The sequence below is a fragment of the Pongo abelii genome, chromosome 12, assembly GCF_028885655.2.
Source record: "Pongo abelii isolate AG06213 chromosome 12, NHGRI_mPonAbe1-v2.0_pri, whole genome shotgun sequence".
Lineage (NCBI taxonomy): Eukaryota > Metazoa > Chordata > Mammalia > Primates > Hominidae > Pongo > Pongo abelii.
In genome coordinates, this window is record NC_071997.2 from 94,514,970 (window position 1) to 94,537,452 (window position 22,483).

Here is a 22,483-nt window from a genome sequence, read left to right on the forward strand (position 1 = left end):
GAATTGGAGAATACTACAAGCTGTAAATGATCAGCAAGTAGAAAAATGCACCATATTCTAACAGTTACCTTTTGCCTACTGCTTCAAGCCTATGGGTATGGAAAGTGAAGTAGGGAAGTATTAAAGAATGGTATCAAAAATAGTAGAGGGCATTAAGAACTTACATAAGGTATGCACACTCTCAAAAGAAAGCCCAACTAAGTTAAGAAATCCTCTACACAATTTGGAACTTGGCAGTTCACACCACCAGCTGCAGGGAAGAGATTTGAAATGAGTGAGGCCCAGAAGTGGCAGCCCTGGAGAAGCACTGCTTCTTAGGGAGGATGAGATACAGAGAAGTGGTGGTATTCCTCCGTGAAAGAGTAGTGAAAGGAAAGAAAAAAGAAAAGATAAAATTAATGTTTCTAGGAAAAAAGACACAGTAGTCCCTTTTTTTCTTCCTAGCTTCACCATCAACATCTTCCATAAAAGAAACTTCACAGAAAAGGGCAGAACTGAAAGGAAATGCTGCTGTCACACGAGGAACTCTCTCCACAGAATGAAGAGGTACAGAAAAACAGCAATCATATCCAAATAAAATTGTAAAAAATGAACCAAGGTAATTCAGCTGAAGAAAGTACTCCCTCACCTCAGGGGCAGGGTATGGTGGGGGGAACCATGAGCTGAGGAAAACCGTAACATAATACTCCCACAAAAATTAAATTTCCTCAAAATAGAATTTGGAGATATATAAAAAGAATCAGAAATATAAAACTCGAAAGAAGAAAAGGAAGAAATGAAATGATAGTCATTGAACATAGGAAGAATATCAAAGAAAATGGCAAAATCGTACCAGAAATGTAGACAAAATTATGAGGCCCAAGGGAGAATAAATTTAAATGGAAATTTAATAAAAGGCATTGAAGAAAAGCAGGAAAAAACAAGAGAGCAAAAGGGAGGTAAAGAAAGAAATAAAAAAGGTCAGAGGAAAGTGATTGAAGTGAAAGACCGGCCAAGGATGTCCAGCTGGAATTCTTGAACGAGGAGAGCAAAACAATGGAATATAACCATTATTTAAAATTATAATCCCAGAAAACTTTCTGGAAATAAATCAGGTATTGAATCTACAAGTGAAAGGGTTCACTTGAAAAAGTTGACCTGGCATTATTATATCAGAACCATATCCTAGTAGAACTGCTAAGCTTTAAAGAGAAAGAAAGGAATCCATACGGCCTTTTGGAGAAAACATAAAATAGCTTGAAAGGAGAAGAGGATTCGACTGACATTGGATTTCTCAACAACAACATACAGATCGAGACGTGAATGAAGCAGCACTTTGAGAAGCTTGAGAAAATGCAAATCAAGAACTTTATATCTAGCCAAGCTGTTCTTCAAATATTAACGATATAGAAAAACAGTTTTGAAGATGCAAGAACACAAGAATACTGTGCTCACGTGTCCTGCCTGATGAATCCACTGCAGAATTAAGTGTACTTTATTCAACTGAGAGCTGACTGTGGACACTTCAACAGGAGGATTGAAGGTGAGCATTTCATATATAGATCTAGGTCTAATACAAGGTTGGAGATATGGGTATAAGAATGGTAGTTAAACACTGCATTTTCTAACAGAATACAAATAGTACAATTTTTAAAATGGGAGAAGTGGGTAAGAAAGAAGAAAGTAGAATAATTATCATTGAGTTTACACTGTAAGTAATAGGGAGCCAAAAGATACCATTTAAAACTGACAGACCAGAGGGTAAAAGATTAAAATTTTTTTTAAAAGGTAATAAAGAGTACTACAAAGGTAACCATTAGAACAAAATTAAACATTTTCCTAAATACCAAAAGGAATTTTCCAGAAAGGAAAGAAAGTACACAAAGAGCATTTTAAAAATAGGTTTGATGATTAAATTCTGCCAAAAAAAGAACTAGTTTTTCAGCTTATTTTATACAAAACAAGAAAATTAAACGCAAGTGGTAAGCTCCTATGCACCAAGTGTTTAGCTTAGAAAAATAAAATACTCCTAGGAAACAATTTATCTTTTGTTCACAGGACAGTCAAATAGATCTAATAGCACATCAGTTCTAGATGAGTGCTTAAACAGAATGAAAAGCATCTCAACAGCAGCTACTTTGCACCAACCACTTACTATGTCTAGCTGCCTGCTAGTCACTTTATAGTAAGCCTTCACTGCAACACTGAGGCATTATTTTTATGGATGAGCAAATTGAGACTCAGAGAAGTTAACAATTAGCAGTAGGTCACTTCATTATGAGTGGCAGAACCAAACTTTCAGTATAAGTGTGTTGACACAAAGGCAATGTGTCTTTGCTACTTTGTGGTAGGACACTGTTTTCCTTCTGTATCTCTTTCTGTCATCAAGTTCTAGCCCAGAATACTGGACATTTTTGAGCTATTCACCTCTGTTGGGATTTGCAAGCATTGAGTGAAATTGTGAATTTGCCTGTCGCCGACTCTAGGGAAGAGATGAGTCAATCAACTCTGAAGAATCAAGATTTCCAGAAGATCTAAAGCCCCCTTGCCTCCCTCTTTCTCAGCTACCCATCAAATAAGAGACCCCGTTGGAGAACCAGAAAGGACATTCTCCAAGCTGTCTGAAATCGCGGTTGGTACTCCAGGTTTCAACAACTGCAGCACAAGGAGAGACAGCAAAGAACATCCTGGCCTTTGACAACCCCCTGCCTTGTAATATACCGAGGTTAATCAGACCCAGGACAATTTGGAAGGGGCTCTTCTGCCACAACTTGGGGAGTGGAGGTAGAGAAGACCATAGGAGCCCCAGCAGGTAGGCCACATAGCCTGAGTTATGGAATCTAATTTTAGTCTGTCTTCCAAATGTTTCGGGGTGTCAGATCTATGGCAGCCTGAGGGGCATATTCTGAAGCCATTTCCCTCCCAGAGATCTCTGACTTCTTTCAGCTTCTTGATGTTATTACATGAAGAGAATATGAACACCTCCTTACAGCAAATGCTGTAGTTATAAAACAGTTCACCAAAGAACCTATGTTTCCTTGAAAACAAAAAGACAATGCAACAAGAAAAAGCATTTAAAAAAGATCTTCAAAAGAGGCTTGATAATTACATCATTTAAAGGACCTCAGGGAAGTCTCAATGCTACATAGGTCCTGGGACAAGGCACCTGAACTCCATGCCCTGGTGAACTGCATTTCTTTTAGCTTCTCTGCTTGGAATCGTGATATCCCCAGTGTATGCTGAATTTTGAAGGCCAGTTAGCATTTTTGGCTCTTCCCTGCTGGCATCACCCTACTTCCTTGGGGACCCCAGGCTCTCAGCTGTAGAAGACGCTCAGACAGACACATATTGCCCAAACATGCTACCCTGCACACGTGCTAAACTCTGAGGCTCCTGTGGAGTTGTGCGTTGTACTCCTCAGCTCCAGACCACTGTGTCCTGCCCTGGCCTCCACCCAGCCCTGATGGAGGCCCCAACATATGTGCCTCAACCCACACAGGCCCCAGAGTTTGGCAGTGTCCCACTCACAATAACTTTTGAGTCAGTGGTGCCTGCCCACCCACCTACCCCCACCTCCCCCTTCCCCACCATCTGCAATGTCTTGGAGCCTACTAATGAACTAATTAATGTATCTTACATATATTCATGGGCTCAGGGAAGCCTATTTTGTATTTTTTCTAATTTGTGCTTCCCCTGGACAGTTTACCCATACCCTGCTGCAGGCGTTTACATTTAATGTCATCAGGAAGCAGTGAATATAAGTGTGCAATAAATGTGCAGCTGTCCTTGGGTTCTGCACAAGCAGTACTTTAAAAGTAAATAATGAGCTAACAGAACAAACTTAGAGGGTAATTTCCAACCTCCTTCATGTCTCTAACACCATGAAGTTTCACTGTATTGGTTGCATCTTTTGGCATTGTTCATATACTACGTGCCTGGATTCTGTTTCTTGAACTTGTTGGGAAATGGAATCATATTGGGGATGGCTCCGAGTTCCTTATAACCATAGCATTAGTTTCAGAGTGTTCCCTATAGTAATAATAAAAAGCTTCAAAACATGCTGAAAATGTTTTAGAACATGGTAGCTTCAAAGACATTTGTTAAAAGGATAGGCTGGTCTGCATGCTGGCTATTTTATTGCTTTTCTAAACTTGGGTGAACCCCTGGAGGAGAAGCCCCACACAGGGGGTAGTTCTACCAGCCCAGGATGGAGCAAGGTGGACAAATCATAGGTCTGCTGGAGACAAGTGGTCAAGAGAGCATGGGTCACTGCTGAGCAGAGCTGGGGTCAGGCAGGTTGAAGGAAAGGCACAAGAAAAGGACACCTCTCTGTCTGCCATAATGCCAAGGTCATGCTTCTGCTGCCTGGAACTTTCTGTCTGGCAGGAGTGACTCCTATTTCTTGTCTTTAAGACAGGACAGGGGAGGAGCCAAGATGGCCGAATAGGAACAGCTTTGGTCTACAGCTCCCAGTGTGAGCGATGCAGAAGATGGGTGATTTCTGCATTTCCAACTGAGGTACCAGGTTCATCTCACTGGGGAGTGCCAGACAGTAGGTGCAGGACAGTGGATGCAGCGCACCATGCACGAGCCGAAGCAGGGCGAGGCATCCCCTCACCCGGGAAGCACAAGGGGTAAGGGAATTCCCTTTCCTAGTCAAAGACAGCGGTGACAGACGGCACCTGGAAAATCGGGTCACTCCCACCCTAATACTGTGCTTTTCCAATGGGCTTAACAAATGGCACACCAGGAGATTATATCCCGCGCCTGGCTCAGAGGGTCCTATGCCCATGGAGTCTCGCTCATTGCTAGCACAGCAGTCCGAGATCAAACTGCAAGGCGGCAGTGAGGCTGGGGGAGGGGCGCCCGCCATTGCTGAGTTAGTTGTTTGATTAGGCAAGCAAAGCTGCTGGGAAGCTCAAACTGGGTGGAGCCCACCACAGCTCAAGGAGGCCTGCCTGCGTCTGTAGGCTCCACCTCTGGGGGCAGGGCACAGACAAATGAAAAGACAGCAGTAACCTCTGCAGACTTAAATGTCCCTCTCTGACAACTTTGAAGAGAGTAGTGGTTCTCTCAGCACGCAGCTTGAGATCTGAGAATGGGCAGACTGCCTCCTCAAGTGGGTCCCTGACCCCTGAGTAGCCTAACTGGGAGGCACCCCCCAGTAGGGGCGGACTGACACCTCACATGGCCGGGTACTCCTCTGAGACAAAACTTCCAGAAGAACGATCAGGCAGCAGCATCTGCAGTTCACCAATATCCACTGTTCTGCAGCCACCGCTGCTGATACCCAGGCAAACAGGGTCTGGAGTGGACCTCCAGCAAACTCCAACAGACCTGCAGCTGAGGGTCCTGACTGTTAGAAGGAAAACTAACAAACAGGACATCCACACCAAAACCCATCTGTACATCACCATCACCAAAGACCAAAGGTAGATAAAACCACAAAGATGGGAAAAAAAACAGAGCAGAAAAACTGGAAACTCTAAAAATCAGAGCGCCTCTCCTCCTCCAAAGGAACGCAGCTCCTCACCAGCAAGGGAACAAAGCTGGATGGAGAATGACTTTGATGAGTTGAGAGAAGAAGGCTTCAGATTATCAAACTACTCTGAGCTACAAGAGGAAATTCGAACCAATGGCAAAGAAGTTAAAAGCTTTGAAAAAAAATTAGAGGAATGGATAACTAGAATAACCAATGCAGAGAAGTCCTTAAAGGACCTGATGGAGCTGAAAACCAAGGCACGAGAGCTACGTGATGAATGCAGAAGCCTCAGTAGCTGATGCGATCAACTGGAAGAAAGGGTATCAGTGATGGAAGAGGAAATGAATGAAATGAAGCAAGAAGAGAAGTTTAGAGAAAAAAGAATAAAAAGAAATGAACAAAACCTCCAAGAAATATGGGACTATGTGAAAAGACCAAATCTATGTCTGATTGGTGTACCTGAAAGTGACAGGGAGAATGGAACCAAGTTGGAAAACACTCTGCAGGATATTATCCAGGAGAACTTCCCAAATCTAGCAAGGCAGGCCAACATTCAAATTCAGGAAATACAGAGAATGCCAAAAAGATACTCCTCGAGAAGAGCAACTCCAAGACACATAATTGTCAGATTCACCAAAGTTGAAATGAAGGAAAAAAATGTTAAGGGCAGCCAGAGAGAAAAGATGGGTTACCCACAAAGGGAAGCCCATCAGACTAACAGCTGATCTCTCAGCAGAAACTCTACAGGCCAGAAGAGAGTGGGGACCAATATTCAACATTCTTAAAGAAAAGAATGTTCAAGCCAGAATTTCATATCCAGCCAAACTAAGCTTCATAAGTGAAGGAGAAATAAAATCCTTTACAGACAAGCAAATGCTGAGAGATTTTGTCACCACCAGGCCTGCCCTAAAAGAGCTCCTGAAGGAAACACTAAACATGGAAAGGAACAATCAGTACCAGCCACTGAAAAAACATGCCAAATTGTAAAGACCATCAAGGCTAGGAAGAAACTGCACGAGCAAAATAACCAGCTAACATCATAATGACAGGATCATATTCACACATAACAATATTAACTTTAAATGTAAATGGGCTAAATGCTCCAATTAAAAGATACAGACTGGCAAATTGGATAAGGAGTCAAGACCCATCAGTGTGCTGTATTCAGGAAACCCATCTCACATGCAGAGACACACATAGGCTCAAAATAAAGGGATGGAGGAAGATCTACCAAGCAAATGGAAAACAAAAAAAGGCAGGGGTTGCAATCCTAGTCTCGGATAAAACAGACTTTAAACCAACAAAGATCAAAAGAGACAAAGAAGGCCATTACATAATGGTAAAGGGATCAATTCAACAAGAAGAGCTAACCATCCTAAATATATATGCACCCAATACAGGAGCACCCAGATTCATAAAGCAAGTCCTGAGTGACCTACAAAGAGACTTAGACTCCCACACAATAATAATGGGAGTCTTTAACACCCCACTGTCAACATTAGACAGATCAAGGAGACAGAAAGTTAACAAGGATACCCAGGAATTGAACTCAGCTCTGCACCAAGTGGACCTAATAGACATCTACAGAACTCTCCACCCCAAATCAACAGAATATACATTTTTTTCAGCACCACACCACACCTATTCCAAAATTGACCACATACTTGGAAGTAAAGCACTCCTCAGCAAATGTAAAAGAATAGAAATGATAACAAACTATCTCTCAGACCACAGTGCAATCAAACTAGAACTCAGGATTAAGAAACTCACTCAAAACCACTCAACTACATGGAAACTGAACAACCTGCTCCTGAATGACTACTGGGTACGTAATGAAATGAAGGCAGAGATAAAGATGTTCTTTGAAACCAACAAGAACAAAGACACAACATACCAGAATCTCTGGGACACATTCAAAGCAGTGTGTAGAGGGAAATTTATAGCACTAAATGCCCACAAGAGAAAGCAGGAAAGATCTAAAATTGACACCCTAACATCACAATTAAAAGAACTAGAAAAGCAAGAGCAAACACATTCAAAAGCTACCAGAAGGCAAGAAATAATAAGATCAGAGCAGAACTGAAGGAAATAGAGATACAAAAAACCCTTCAAAAAATTAATGAATCCAGGAGCTGGTTTTTTGAAAAGATCAACAAAATTGATAGACTGCTAGCAAGACAAAGAAGAAAAGAGAGAAGAATCAAATAGACACAATAAAAAATGATAAAGGGGATATCACCACCGATCCCACAGAAATACAAACTACCATCAGAGAATACTATAAACACCTCTACCCAAATAAACTAGAAAATCTAGAAGAAATGGATAAATTCCTCGACACATACATCCTCCCAAGACTAAACCAGGAAGAAGTTGAATCTCTGAATAGACCAATAACAGGCTCTGAAATTGTGGCAATAATCAATAGCTTAACAACCAAAAAAAGTCCAGCACCAGATGGATTCACAGTCAAATTCTACCAGAGGTACAAAGAGGAGCTGGTACCATTCCTTCTGAAACTATTCCAGTCAATAGAAAAAGAGGGAATCCTCCCTAACTCATTTTATGAGGCCAGCACCATCCTGATACCAAAGCCGGGCAGACACAACCAAAAAAGAGACTTTTAGACCAATATCCTTGATGAACATTGATGCAAAAATCCTCAATAAAATGCTGGCAAACAGAATCCAGCAGCACATCAAAAAGCTTATCTACCATGAGCAAGGGGGCTTCATCCCTGGGATGCAAGGCTGGTTGAACATATGCAAATCAATAAATGTAATCCAGCATATAAACAGAACCAAAGACAAAAACCACATGATTATCTCAATAGATGCAGAAAAGGCCTTTGACAAAATTCAACAAGCCTTCATGCTAAAAACTCTCAATAAATTAGGTATTGATGGGATATATCTCAAAATAATAAGAGCTATCTATGACAAACCCACAGCCAATATCATACTGAATGGGCAAAAACTGGAAGCATTCCCTTCGAAAACGGGCACAAGACAGGGATGCCCTCTCTCACCACTCCTGTTCAACATAGTGTTGGAAGTTCTGGCCAGGGCAATCAGGCAGGAGAAGGAAATAAAGGGTATTCAATTAGGAAAAGAGGAAGTCAAATTGTCCCTGTTTGCAGATGACATGATTGTATATCTGGAAAACCCCATTGTCTCAGCCCAAAATCTCCTCAAGCTGATAAGCAACTTCAGCAAAGTCTCAGGATACAAAATCAATGTACAAAAATCACAAGCATTCTTATACACCAGTAACAGACAAACAGAGAGCCAAATCATGAGTGAACTCCCATTCACAATTGCTTCAAAGAGAATAAAATACCTAGGAATCCAATCTACAAGGGATGTGAAGGACCTCTTCAAGGAGAACTACAAACCACTGCTCAATGAAATAAAAGAGGATACAAACAAATGGAAGAACATTCCATGCTCATGGGTAGGAAGAATCAATATCGTGAAAATGGCCATACTGCCCAAGGTAATTGATAGATTCAATGCCATCCCCATCAAGCTACCAATGACTTTCTTCACAGAATTGGAAAAAACTACTTTAAAGTTCATATGGAACCAAAACAGAGCCTGCATCGCCAAGTCAATCCTAAGCCAAAAGAACAAAGCTGGAGGCATCATGCTACCTGACTTCAAATTATACTACAAGGCTACAGTAACCAAAACAGCGTGGTACTGGTACCAAAACAGAGATATAGACCAATGGAACAGAACAGAGCCCTCAGAAATAATGCCACATATCTACAACTATCTGATCTCTGACAAACCTGACAAAAACAAGCAATGGGGAAAGGATTCCCTATTTAATAAATGGTGCTGGGAAAACTGGCTAGCCATATGTGGAAAGCTGAAACTGGATCCCTTCCTTACACCTTATACAAAAATTAATTCAAGATGGATTAAAGACTTACATGTTAGACCTAAAACCATAAAAACCCTAGAAGAAAACCTAGGCAATACCATTCAGGACATAGGCATGGGCAAGGACTTCCTGTCTAAAACACCAAAAGCAATGGCAACAAAAGCCAAAATTGACAAATGGGATCTAATTCAACTCAAGAGCTTCTGCACAGCAAAAGAAACTACCATGAGAGTGAACAGGCAACCTACAGAATGGGAGAAAATTTTTGCAACCTACTCATCTGACAAAGGGCTAATATCCAGAATCTACAATGAACTCAAACAAATTTACAAGAAAAAAACAAACAATCCCATCAAAAAGTGGGCAAAGGATATGAACAGACACTTCTCAAAAGAAGACACATCCTCCATGTATCAGGTTTCACCTGAGGCAATTGGGATACATATTTATGCAGCCAAAAAACATGAAAAAATGCTCATCATCACTGGCCATCAGAGAAATGCAAATCAAAACCACAATGAGATACCTTCTCACACCAGTTAGAATGGCAATCATTAAAAAGTCAGGAAACAACAGGTACTGGAGAGGATGTGGAGAAATAGGAACACTTTTACACTGTTGGTGAGACTGTAAACTAGTTCAACCATTGTGGATGTCAGTGTGGCGATTCCTCAGGGATCTAGAACTAGAAATACCATTTGACCCAGCCATCCCATTACTGGGTATATACCCGAAGGATTATAAATCATGCTGCTTTAAAGACACATGCAGACGTATGTTTATTGTGGCACTATTCACAATAGCAAAGACTTGGAACCAACCCAAATGTCCAACAATGATAGATTGGATTAAGAAAATGTGGCACATATACACCATGGAATACTATGCAGCCATAAAAAATGGTGAGTTCATGTCCTTTGTAGGGACACGGATGAAACTGGAAACCATCATTCTCAGCAAACTATCGCAAGGACAGAAAACCAAACACCCCATGTTCTCACTCATAGGTGGGAATTGAACAATGAGAACACATGGACACAGGAAGGGGAACATCACACACCGGGGACTGTTGTGGGGTGTGGGGAGGGGGGAGGGATAGCATTAGGATATATACCTAATGCTAAGTGACGAGTTAATGGATGCAGCACACCATCATGGCACATGTATACATATGTAACAAACCTGCATGTTGTGCACATGTACCCTAAAACTTATCAAGTATAATAATAATTAAAAAAAGAAAAAGACAGGACAATAATACACATTTGGTGATACAATTAAGAAACATGATATTGGAAAGTTGCTGACCAAGTGCCACCTAGCATTCCTTCTCCTGTACTAGCCACATGCCCACTCCTCATGGCTACTGCTAGCCCCATCCAAGAACTGGGACCCCAGCCTGGCAGGATAAGTGTGGCTCCATGCTTTAAGCCAGAGAATTTAGGAGACTATGATCTGTTGCTGTGTCAGTCTAAAAGCTGAGGGCTCTGAAGGGTACATGGTACCCATTCTCTGACTCTCACTCCCAAAAGTCCTTTTCTCCCTGGGTCAACATATGGTTGGTGGCCAAGGCCCTTCCTAGGAATTGGAAGCCAACAGTGACACAAAACACTTAGGAGGCACACAACCACAAATGTGTGAGGTTTGCCTTCCCGTATTTTCTGGACCCATGTTCAAGCCTGGAACTCTCTAGTTCATAAAGAGTTTTACTCTTGCAGGAGTCAGCAAACTATGGCCTGTGGGTGGAGGGCCAGATGGGGCCATGCTCATTCATTTACATACTGTCTAATGGTTGCTCGAAAATCACAGAGTTGAGTAACTAAGACAGACTGGAAGGCCCACACAGGCAAAAAATGTACTATCCAGACATCCACATAAACAGTTTGCAGGCCCCTGATTTAGAGTAAGACCAGTTCTCCTGGGGGCAATGGATTGTCTTTGCTTTCAGCTTGACCAATGCCCCTGGGTAGGGATGGAGAGGGAGCCCATCTCTCTAGTTGATTCTGATGAGAAGAATCAGGGTGACCCACCTGGAATGTGAGCCTCTGATCTTCCAGGCATCTGGCATGCCCATTTCTTCCACAGAGCAGGATAGACGCTCCCCCCAGCAGGGGGTCTTGACTATTTGAGACCACTGTAAAAGAAAAGAACAAGTGATTCGTGTTTGTGTTTCCTGTAAAATGAACATGGTTATCAGTGCTATTAACCTGGTTACCACTGACTTTGACGCAGATACAGCCAGTTCATGTTTCAGAACTTCATGAAACAGGCCTGCACCTTCAATCAGAGGCAGCCCAAATGACAAAATTGCCAACGCTTTCTATTTGCAGTGGCCCAGGAATTATCAAATCACCTTAATTCCTATTAAACTCCTGCCTAGCCTATTTACCATTGCCTAAACCTTGAGGCAAAATCTAAATCCAAACCATCACAGGTAATCTCCAATCTCACATACTTTTCCAAAAGAATCATGTGTTAGGAAAGGATGATTGATGGCTCAAAAGTCACCAGTGCGGATTCTTGTGTTAGCAACCATAGTTGAGGTCAATGCTTAGAACTGGCGTGGGAAGATGTTCTCAAAACTGCAGCTTTGTGCCTTTGTGGTTATGTAACAGCCTCCTCCATACAGAGGATTACTACAAATGGGTGCTTCCTGCTGTTGTCTCATGTTGGTGAGGCATTTTATATTCTGGAGGAATATTCTGGAGGGAGGAGTTTGGTGAAGACTGGTAAAATAGAGAAGAGAGACATTTTAACAAAACATTCACATTTATCTGGTCTCTAACATGAAATCTGCATAGTTTGTGGTATATTAATTAAGTCATTTTTATAAGTTATAAATGATACTAGTACAGTAAGTCCTCACTTAATGTCATTGATAGGTTCTTGGAATCTGTAACTTTAAGCAAAACAACATGCAGCAGGTTCATAAATAATGTCACTTCCTTTAATGTTTTGTTATAACATTGATGAGAAAAAAGTGCTTTTGTTATATGTCATTTTGCTTAAAGCTATAGTTTCCAAGAACCGATCGATGACATTAAGTGAGAACTTACTGTATAATAACATTATGTTAGAGTTTAGTGGGCTCCCAAAAGATCTTCTCTCACCAGGTAGACAGTTCTCTTTTAGAGACAAAAGAATTGAGCCTCACAGAGGCCGTATAACCAGTCAGAGTCCCACTATGTTCCCACCTACCATTCACCACTAAATCCTTAGTCTGGCTGCAGACAACAGAAAAGATTTATTTTCTCAAAAGTCAACTTCTTTAGACTACATTGACCCTAATAAGAGAATTCAGAAATCAACTCTTAGACTCAACTTTTTCTGCTTATTGCCACCACCGCATTCCCCCAGTCATATGACAAGAGTCATTTGCAGTAGGAAGCAAAACCAGAAATGCACTTGAGCAGCCTTTCTATGTCCTTCCTTGCCTTGCCCCCATTGGGGGCCTGCATGATGGTGAGTGGCCAAATAAAGAGTCCCTACGTCTCCAGGAGTTCCCTTGGCCATGGCTGCTGGAATGACTCATCCTTCTCCATCTGTAGCCTAGGCTTTCCCCTTCTCCTTAATTTCCATGAGGGAGCAGTCTTAGATCAGAGCTTCCCTCAGGGGACAGGACCACAGCCCTCCCTAAAAGGTCCTGGATCTGGTATAAATCTAACCATGGGAGAAAACAGAATTCAGTTAGAGACAATATCAAGGGCAAACTTGAAGGGGAGCAAAAATCACAATATGGGTGTGAGAACTGGACCACAGAGTTACAGTGGTCATTTCCTCCCCACCACATCTTGTGAACTTTACCTTGCCCACTGCCCCAAGGGGCAACCATGTGGCTCATGGCCCTGGCCACCAATAACTGAATTGGGAGTAGACCCACTTTAAACATGACCCACTTTAACCAATCAGACATCTTTATCTAGAACTTGGAGTTGGGACACTGAAAGCCTGAGGGCGTTTTTTATCTGTGAGTGCTAGACTCACAAGATTCTGTGGGCTCAAGGACTGAGTTAGACAGTCATTTAAGGTCATGTGCTAACAGAGTATGCTTGACAAAGGGGAGAGGATGGAGCAGAGACAAAGATAATTGAGAGAAAGGGAGGAGGAGGAGTAGCTCCAGACTCTAGCCCTTCTTCAATTCTTCAAACTGGGTTTCATAGTATTCCCTTATCACTGTGCAAGTAATCCCCATTTACTTAAGTTATTCTGAGTGGGTTTCTGGCCCTAGCAACTGAATGCTCCCCCACCATAAGAAGAAATGGCTAGGGTGGAGCTGGGAGGCAGAGGCAGTGAGTTAGGAAGCTAGACGGATTTTTCCAGAGAAAGTAAATCCTAGAGTCCAAGCATATGCACGCTATCCACACATTCCAAATTTTAGGAGACAGCCCTGTTTCAAATGTGCCAGCTTGCCCAAATTTCTGTTTAGGCAATTGTGGTATATCTGTTTACATATATAATTTTAGCATTGGAAAGGCCCTCCTAAGTAAGACACAAACCTGGAAACCATAAAGTAAAGAAAAGATTGACAGATTAGACCACCTAGCCCTAAATTTTAAATTGCCTTTGACAAAAGCTACTGTCAGCAAAATTAAAAGTGAAGGGGCAGCTTGGGATCTAAGTGACAGCTGGAGACCCCCTGCACACTGCAGACTCCCTCCTGCTGCAGATCAGACTTCTGGACAAGTCCGGCCCTGGCTTTGTGGCTGTCATGACTACTGAAAATGTCATAACTGTTGGCAGCAAGAACATGACCTCTTGCTGTCCCAAAATGAGGAAACGAAAGGGAAAAAAGAGGAAATGGGATGAAATGAAAAATGGATGAGAACAACAGAGAGTGAGGAAGAAACATTGAGAAAGATGATAAAAATGAGCTGTTTATCTCTCCTCTACTTCTGGGCCCTCTCCTTTGTGCTACCCTGGTGATGTGCTCTATTAGTCCATTCTTACCTTGCCATAAAGAACTACCTGAGACTGGGTAATTTATAAAGAAAAGATGTTTAGTCAACTCATGGTTCCTGTGGACTGTACAGGCTTCTGCTTCTGGGGGAGGCCTCAGGAAACTTACAATCATGGCAGAAGGTGAAGGGGAAACAGGCCATGAGCAGCAGGAGAGGGGCAAAGGAGATGCTACACACTTTCAAACAAACAGATTTCCTGAGAAATTGGGGGAATGGTGCTAAACCATTAGAAACCACCCCTGTGATCCAATCACCTCCCACCAAACCCTCCCTCCAGCACTTGGGATCACAGTTCAATATGAGATTTGGGTAGGGACACAAAGCCCAACCCTACCATTCCACCCTTGGCCCCTCCCAAATCTCATATCCTCTCACACTGTAAAATATAACCGTCCCCTCTCAACAGTCCCCCAAAGGCTTAACTCATTCCAGAATTAACTCAAAAGTCCAAGTCCAAAGTCTCATCTGAGACAAGGCAAGTCCCTTCCACCTATGAGCCTGTAAAATCAAAAACAAGTTAGCTACTTCCAAGATACAATGAGAGTACAGGCATTGGGTAAATACTCCCTTTCCAGAAAGGAGAACTCAGCCACAACAAAGGGGCTACAGGCCCCATGCAAGTCCGAAACCCAGCAGGGCAGACATTAAATCTTAAAGCTCCAAAATAATCTTGACTCCATGTCTCATATCCAGGCCACACCGATGGACGGGGTGGACTTCCAAGGCCTTGGGCAGCTCTGCTTCTGTGGCTCTGCAGGGTACATCCCCTGTGGCTGCTTTCATGGACTGATGTTGAGTGCCTGTGGCTTTTCCAGGTACACGGTGCAAGCTGGGGTCTGGAGGATGATGACCTTCTTTTCACAGCTCCACTAGGCAGTGCCCCAGTGGGGACTCTGTGTGGGGGCTCCAACCCCACATTTCCCCTTTGCACTGCCCTATTAGATATTCTCCATGAAGGCTCTGCCCCTGCAGGAGACTCCTGCCTGGACATCCAGGCCTTTCCATACATCTTCTGAAATCTAGGTGGAGGTTCCCAAGCCTCAACTCTTACCCTCTTTGTACTTGCAGGTTTAACACCACATGGAAGTCACCAAGGCTTGTGGCTTGCACCCTATGGAGCAGCAGACTGTGAAGTATCTGGGGCCCTTTTAGCCACAGCTGGAGCTGGAGCAGGTGGGATGCAGGGTGCCATGTCCCAAGTCTGCACAAAGCAGCAGGGCCCTGGGCCTGTCCCCACGAAACCATTTTTCCCTCCTAGGCCTCCAGGCCTGTGATGGGAGGGGCTGCCCCAAAGGTCTCTGAAATGCCTCATAGGCATTTTCCCCATTGTCTGGACTGCTAATATTTGGCTCCTCTTTACTTATGCAAATTTCTGTATCAGGCTTGAATTTCTCCCCAGAAAATGGGTTTTTCTTTTCTACCACACGGCCAGGCTGCAAATTTTCCTACCTTTTATGCTCTGCTCCCTTTTCAATATAAGTTCCAGTTTCAGGTAATTTCTTTGTTTATGCAGATAAGTTAGGCTTTTGGAAGTAGCCAGGCCACATCTTGAACGCTTTGATGCTTAGAAATTTCTTCTGCCAGATACCTTAAATCATTTATCTCAAGGTCAAAGTTCAACAGATCCCTAGAGCAGGAGCACAGTGCCACCAGTCTCTTTGCTAAAGCATAGCAAGAGTTACCTTTACTCCAGTTCCTAAATAAGTTCCTCATCTCCATCTAAGACCTCATCAGCCTGGCCATCTCTGCCCATATCACTATGAGCATTTTGGTCAAAACCATTAAACAAGTCTCTAGGAAATTCCAAACATTTCCTCATCTTCCTGTCTTCTTCTGAGCTTTCCAAACTGTTCCACCCTCTGCCCATTATCCAGTTCCAAAGCTGCTTCCACATTTTCAGGTATCTTTGTAGCAATGCCTCACTTCTCTGGTACCAGTTTTCTTCATTAGTCTGTTCTTGCAGAACTACCTGAGACTGGGTAATTTATAAAGAAAGATGTTTAATCAGCTCACAGTTCTGTGGGCTGTAAAGGCTTCTGCTTTTGGGGAGGCTTCAGGAAACTTACAATCATGGCAGAAGGTAAAGGAGAAACAGGCACACCTTCACATGGCCAGCAGGAGAAGGGCAGGGGAAGTGCTACATGCTTTCAAACAACCAGATCGACTGAGAACTCTATCATGAGGCAGCACTATGTGGATGGTGCTAAACCACTGGAAATCACCCTCGTGATCAAATCACCTCTCACCAACCCCCACGTCCAACACTCGAGATTACAATTTAACATGAGATTTGGGTGGGGACACAGAGCCAAACCATACCGTGCACTAACTCATTTAAGCTGTTGTTATCTTAGTCATGGGCTCACTGTAGAATGGGAGTGGTAGGAAGAAACATTAAGTGAGTGGTCATAATGGTGGCTTAGAATTCAAACCCATTCCATGTGACCCCACACTCATGCTTGGCAAATTAAATCCATGATTATCCAAAGGGTTTCAAAATCGATTTTTTTAGGTCTAACCGTTTCCTTCCCATTCTTATTATTTCCTCTTCCCTTAAAGAAGATTCCCTTTATTCTTACCACCCACTAGAATGGAGACTTGAAATTAGGTTCTTTCAGCTTGCCAAATGATAAACAGCTCTCTCAAATTAAGCCACATCTCATCCAGAGAGAAGGCAATAAAAATAGTGATTTATGTGGTCGAGAGTACAGTGAGACGTTTTTATAGCATCACAGATGGTTTTCCAAGTTGCAGAGCAGCTTTATTTCTTTCTGCATATCTCAGTTTCTCAGTCCACAATTTGAAAATAATAAAGCTGCCCTCTTCCTACTTCTCGGGTGAATTGGTTAAATCATGAAAATCTATAAATAAAAGCACTTTGAATCCTAGAGAGGAGTCAAATAATAAAATAATCCCATTTTTCATCCATATGATGAAATTATATAAGGTCCCCCATATAATGGGGACCTTATATAATGAAAAGGCTAGGCATATTGCAATGTTCGTGGGGAAATGATCTGGCCCAGAGAACACCTGACTCCTAGGAGTGTCAAGCTGGGGAAGAGGACTCAGGTATATACAGAGTACCGTTATTTCAGATATATCTTTGATAGCTCTAAAGTAACTACTGGAAACACCTATGGGGTGGCATGATAAGATAACTGAGATTTACATTTATACTTTACTCCTCCTATTGGTTTTAAAAAACAAGACTGCTTGAGTTTGGTTTTCATCATGGCGGCTTCAGTCTTAGCCCAGGCTCTCCACATACTCTCTGTTCCAACTTCGACCCTAGGTGCACCTGAGATCCATTCTCAGCACCTCTGGGCCCGCTCCCTTCTACCCAAGCCAGGAGTGCTGAGTGCTGATTAACAATCCAGATCAGAAGCAGCACCATGCAGTGTTGAGAACACAGGCCCTGGAGCAAGTCTGCTGCGTGTGAATCCCAACACGCCTCTCTGACCTGGCATATCTCGTTATCCGTGATATGGGCATAGCACTAACATACCTACTCATAGGACTCTGGGGACAGTTAAACGAGACAGGGTCCATAAAGCACTTAGCTCACTGCCTGGTACAATCAATGCTGACTACTTTTTATAGGCAATTGTGAGAAACATGGTGAAGCTGGGCACGGTAAAATAGTTGGATTGGTGCTTCTTCTGCAGGTGGCATTCAACTCTTTTTGTGTTTGTATTTATTTTTCTTATAGCAAATTTCCTTTTTTAAACTGTGACTAAACATAGAATGATTGCTATGGTTTTACAATTTGCATGGCTGAATGAATGTACCTTTGATAATTTTTTATCATGTTTCTAATTGTTAGAAAAAAATTCTTTTTTTCTCTTCTGGGATTTCAAGGCATTACATTGGAAAATAGGTATTAAATTGATATGGGACAGAGGCCATGGCATATATCATACAAAATCTGTATCTACACTCTTATATTATACTTACTTGCCCATATCTTTGAACTTGGGGCCAACCATAAGATCCTACATTCTAGAGTTCCCAGAAAAAGAACATAGTAATTGAGTATGTAATTGAATATTGTTGGCTGGGCGTGGTGGCTCACGCCTGTAATCCCAGCCCTTTGGGAGGCCGAGGTGGGTGGATTACTTGAGGCCAGGAGTTTGAGACCAGCCTGACTAGCATGGTAAAACCCTGTCTCTACTAAAAATTCAAAAAAATTAGCCGGGAGTGTTGGTGTGTGCCTGTAATCCCAGCTACATGGGAGGCTGAGGCAGGAGAATTGCTTGAACCTGGGAGGTGGAGATTTCGGTGAGCCGAGATCACGCCACTGCACTCCAGCCTGGGCAACAGAGCAAGACTCTGTCTCAAACAAACAAACAAACAAACAAAAGTTTATGGGGGAGTATTGAGTGAAGTGCATTATCTCATTCAATCCTCAATCTTATGAAGCAAATACTATCATTAGCCCTATTTTACAGATGTGGAAACTGAGCCTTAGAGAAGTAAGTAATTGCCATAAGTCACACATCTAAGAAATAATGAAGTGAAAATCTGAACCAAAAGCATCTGGATCCAGAGCCCATGTTTTAGGAACTTGCTGTGGCTTTGATGCATCAGAATGTTGGAGCTGCAGGCCTGCGTGGACTAGTCTTGGACTCTTAACTGCTCTGCCATCCCACAGCAGCTGATAGGTTCATATGGAGCCACTGGCAACTGGTGCTGAGTTACCAGGAAGAAAATCAGACATTGTGATCTATCTATCAATTGGAATGTGCATGTCCAGAATAGATCTAGATATTTTTTAAAAAGCATTCAATGCCTAATGTTTAAACAAACTCCACATGCAAAGAAAATGCCCATGCATTTCTTTAAGCAGAAATATAAGTTAGTGAATTTGTTTCTTCTTGATAAAATGGTTAGAAATTCCTTTTATAAGGTAAAAATTATCAGCTTTAACCTTCTCATTTATCTCCTACTGCTTCTTTTCTTGTTCTTTATTCTCATCCATCCTCTTCTCTGTTTTTGCCTCTACTCTTCCTCTATTCCTTCATAAGAATCTAAGCAACTCCTTTAAACATCAATTCAAATGTTCTTCCCTTGGATAGAGATCACTTCCATCCCCTTCATAAGTAGCCGGGCCTAGTAGGTTTGGGTTAGCAATTTTGCCAGAGATGTTGGAGAAAAAGGGGGTAGCATTTCCTCTTGAAAATCCAGCCTGCAAGGCATTTACGATCTCATGCTGGTTTTGTAAGGCCCTGCTGTCCCTCCAGAATAGAGGCCCACAGCACTCACTAGGTACCAGGCATGGTGAACTTGCTTGCCCAAGCTCTCTAGTAGGTGGCAGATTTACCCAGGTCTGCCTGACTTTAGAGCCTATTCTTTTAATCATTATACCTTACTGTTTTTATAGACAAGGTCAGGCTCTCTATGCTTCTGTGAGATAATTTTCCCTAGGAGTGTAGATAGTTACTTTAGAGACACTAGATGCCACCTGCTATAGCCCTCAGAAGTGGCATCAGACTATGCCTGGGCTTTCTGTTTTAAGGACAAGGAAGAATGAGTGTGACAGTGAAAGACTCTATTTGTAAAGGCGGGAAGAGCAGAAATCCCCAAGTGCTAGAGAAAAGAATGTGGACAAGTATATGGTATCCAATCATAGTATGTTAGAGCTGAGTTAGGCTTTAAAGATGATCTCCTCTAACCCCTTTATTTGCAGTTGAAAAAGTTGAGGATCTGAGACATTAAGTGAATTGTCTGAGGACACACAGCCAGTTTGTTAGATGCAGAGCCAAGAATGAATTTTTTTCATTCAGACTAAGCTGTTTTTTGCAGTCCACCTTCACTCTACTTGGGGTTCATTTCTTTTTAAGAAGTCTCAAAGATTAGAAAATTGAGTCATTTTGAGCAATATAATGTCATAGTGTACAATTCTGCTGAAAGTAATTTTAATAGCAATGCCAGCAGATCTCCCAAATCCATGGGTTTCAAAATGTTTCCGCCTTTTGCTAAGCTAATATATAGAATTTCAAAACCATATTTATACCACATAAAATTTCCAAAGAGCTGGGCTATTTCCTATAAAAACTCAGTTGTGCACTGATTGCCAAGTTGGAAAACTCAGGGTTTCCTGGCAACACCCACTTGGGCTCTAGGGAATGCAAACTTCTCAGCAAACAACCTCTCCTGACTTACCAGCTCCATCAGCAGCCATGACCCGAGTCACAGCGGCCCTTTCTGATGTTCTTGTCTCTGTTGCTTATGTTTCTCAAGAACCTGTAATCTTGCCTTAATCCCTTACCAGCTGAATACCTCCTACATGCTAAACTCCTGGAACGAAAGGTCCACATTTCTCTCATGCTAGGAGTTTGGGACTAGAATTCAGATGAACTCATTTCTGGTACTGGTTCAAAAGCTAATGAGCCCTCTAAATTCCCAGGTCCTTAGTTTCCTCATGGGTAAAATATAGACAATAACTCCTACCTCTTCATCTTTCAGGGCTTTTCTGAAGATTTTCAACATCTGAAATTCACAGGATCATGGAGACGAACTAAACCAGATGCGTCTAGCCCCTCATGTTAGAGTTGAGAAAACAGAAACCCAGGGTTTGGGGACTCCCTTGAAGTCATCAAGGTCCTGGTTGATGGCAAAATCAGGACCAAGCTTCTGATCCTCCCAAATATTCCTTCACTCCTCAGTGCTGCCTGTGATGAGAAAGATCAAAGCATGCATACAATTATAAATCATGACACAGAGGCGACATGCAATTATTTAGGTACTAATTAATAGGCTGTGTACCAAGTCAGCAGTAATCAAATTTTTCATGCCTTGACAGGGTAGTAGCTTCTCAGGAATTTCTGAAGATGAAAAAACTATTTGTCTCAGGACAAATCCTTCTCCTTCCAGTAAATACAAGGAAAGGAGAAAGTATAACCAGGGGTATTTAAGCTCAGCCTCCTCCAGCAGCCATCTGCTGCTGCTTTTTTTTTTTTTTTTAATGTTATTGAGATGTAATTTATGTACCATAAAATTCACCATCTTAAGGTGTGCAGTAGTATATTCACAAGGTTGTGTAACTATCACTACCCTCTAATTCCAGAACATTCTCATCATCCTGTTGCTTTTTGAATGTCAGTTTTGTCAGCTCGAGTACAGCTTCACTCACATGTGGCTCTCAGTTCAGGTATATGCTGTGCTGTCGCTCGTGTAGTGTTCATCTTGACCCACATGATCAGATGCCCCAAGTTCACTCTGTATTTGAAGAGCTCTGTGTCTACTAAAGGTCTGATTCCCTACTGCGGGCCAGCAGTAGGAATGAGATGGTCACTAAGCCTCAAAATAAGCACTAGCAATGAGAACCTGAAAAGCAAAACTCAGCCACCAAGGCTAATTTTCAGGGCAAAAAGAGGAGAAAATTTCCTAAGCCAAGAGTGGGTAGAACTGGAAGTGGGGCTGGTTTAAGGACTGTGGAGCGTTCTACAAACTGCCACTCTGTCCTGCCTTAGAGCTCATATGCATGCTGGATCATCCTCCACCCTTGTCACATCCCCCATTTTCGCTTCATCTAAGCCCCCTGCGATGCTGGAGCACCCACTGCAGGAGGCGCCCGAACTTCCCTTATCACAGTCCATCTCACGTGTGCACACCGTGATTACCTGCTGACTTGTCTGCATTCCTGAATAGACTGGAAGCTTCAAAAAGGAAGAAACCTTGCCTTTTTGGTTACTTATTCACCCTGCTTCTCAGCATCCTCTGGCACTATCTCAGTAAAGATTTCTTGAACGAGTTATTAATCTGGCCACAAGCCCAAATTTCTTTCTATATCCCTCTAATGCTCAAATTAAAGTTTGAGTGTGAGAATGTACCTGAGCCTCACACACAGTTATTTATGGTGGATACACAAAATAATAATAATCCTGGGTCAAATCTGCTTTCTTGTAGCTTTCACTAAATAGTCCTCATTCTGATCCAAAGACCAAGAGAGAATACATCTTTTCCCTATTCTCTGTGGTACCCCTTTAGGTATGTGACATGAGCTGTCATGTCCTCTATACCTTTTAACCAACTGTACCTCCTTCAACAATTATGCATAACATACGAATTATTTACTCATTTATTCAACAAATATCTTACGGCATGGTCTATGTATAAAGCACTGTGCCAGGGCAGTGGGGGTGAGCAAAGGCATGGCACAGATGCTGCCCTA

The 22,483-nt window shown here is 42.4% G+C and overlaps 1 long non-coding RNA gene across 6 annotated transcripts in view; it reads right to left on the reverse strand.

Annotated features, from left to right (window-relative positions):
* LOC100936539 (uncharacterized) overlaps positions 1 to 22,483 on the reverse strand; it is a 94,381-nt gene that overhangs the window by 65,898 nt on the left and 6,000 nt on the right. For all 6 annotated transcript variants that reach the window (XR_010136196.1, XR_010136193.1, XR_010136192.1 and 3 more), the window contains exons 2-3: positions 20,761 to 20,981; positions 11,380 to 11,483 (exon numbers count right to left, since the gene is read on the reverse strand). This is a non-coding gene — a long non-coding RNA (uncharacterized LOC100936539). The remainder of the gene's footprint in view (positions 1 to 11,379; positions 11,484 to 20,760; positions 20,982 to 22,483) is intronic.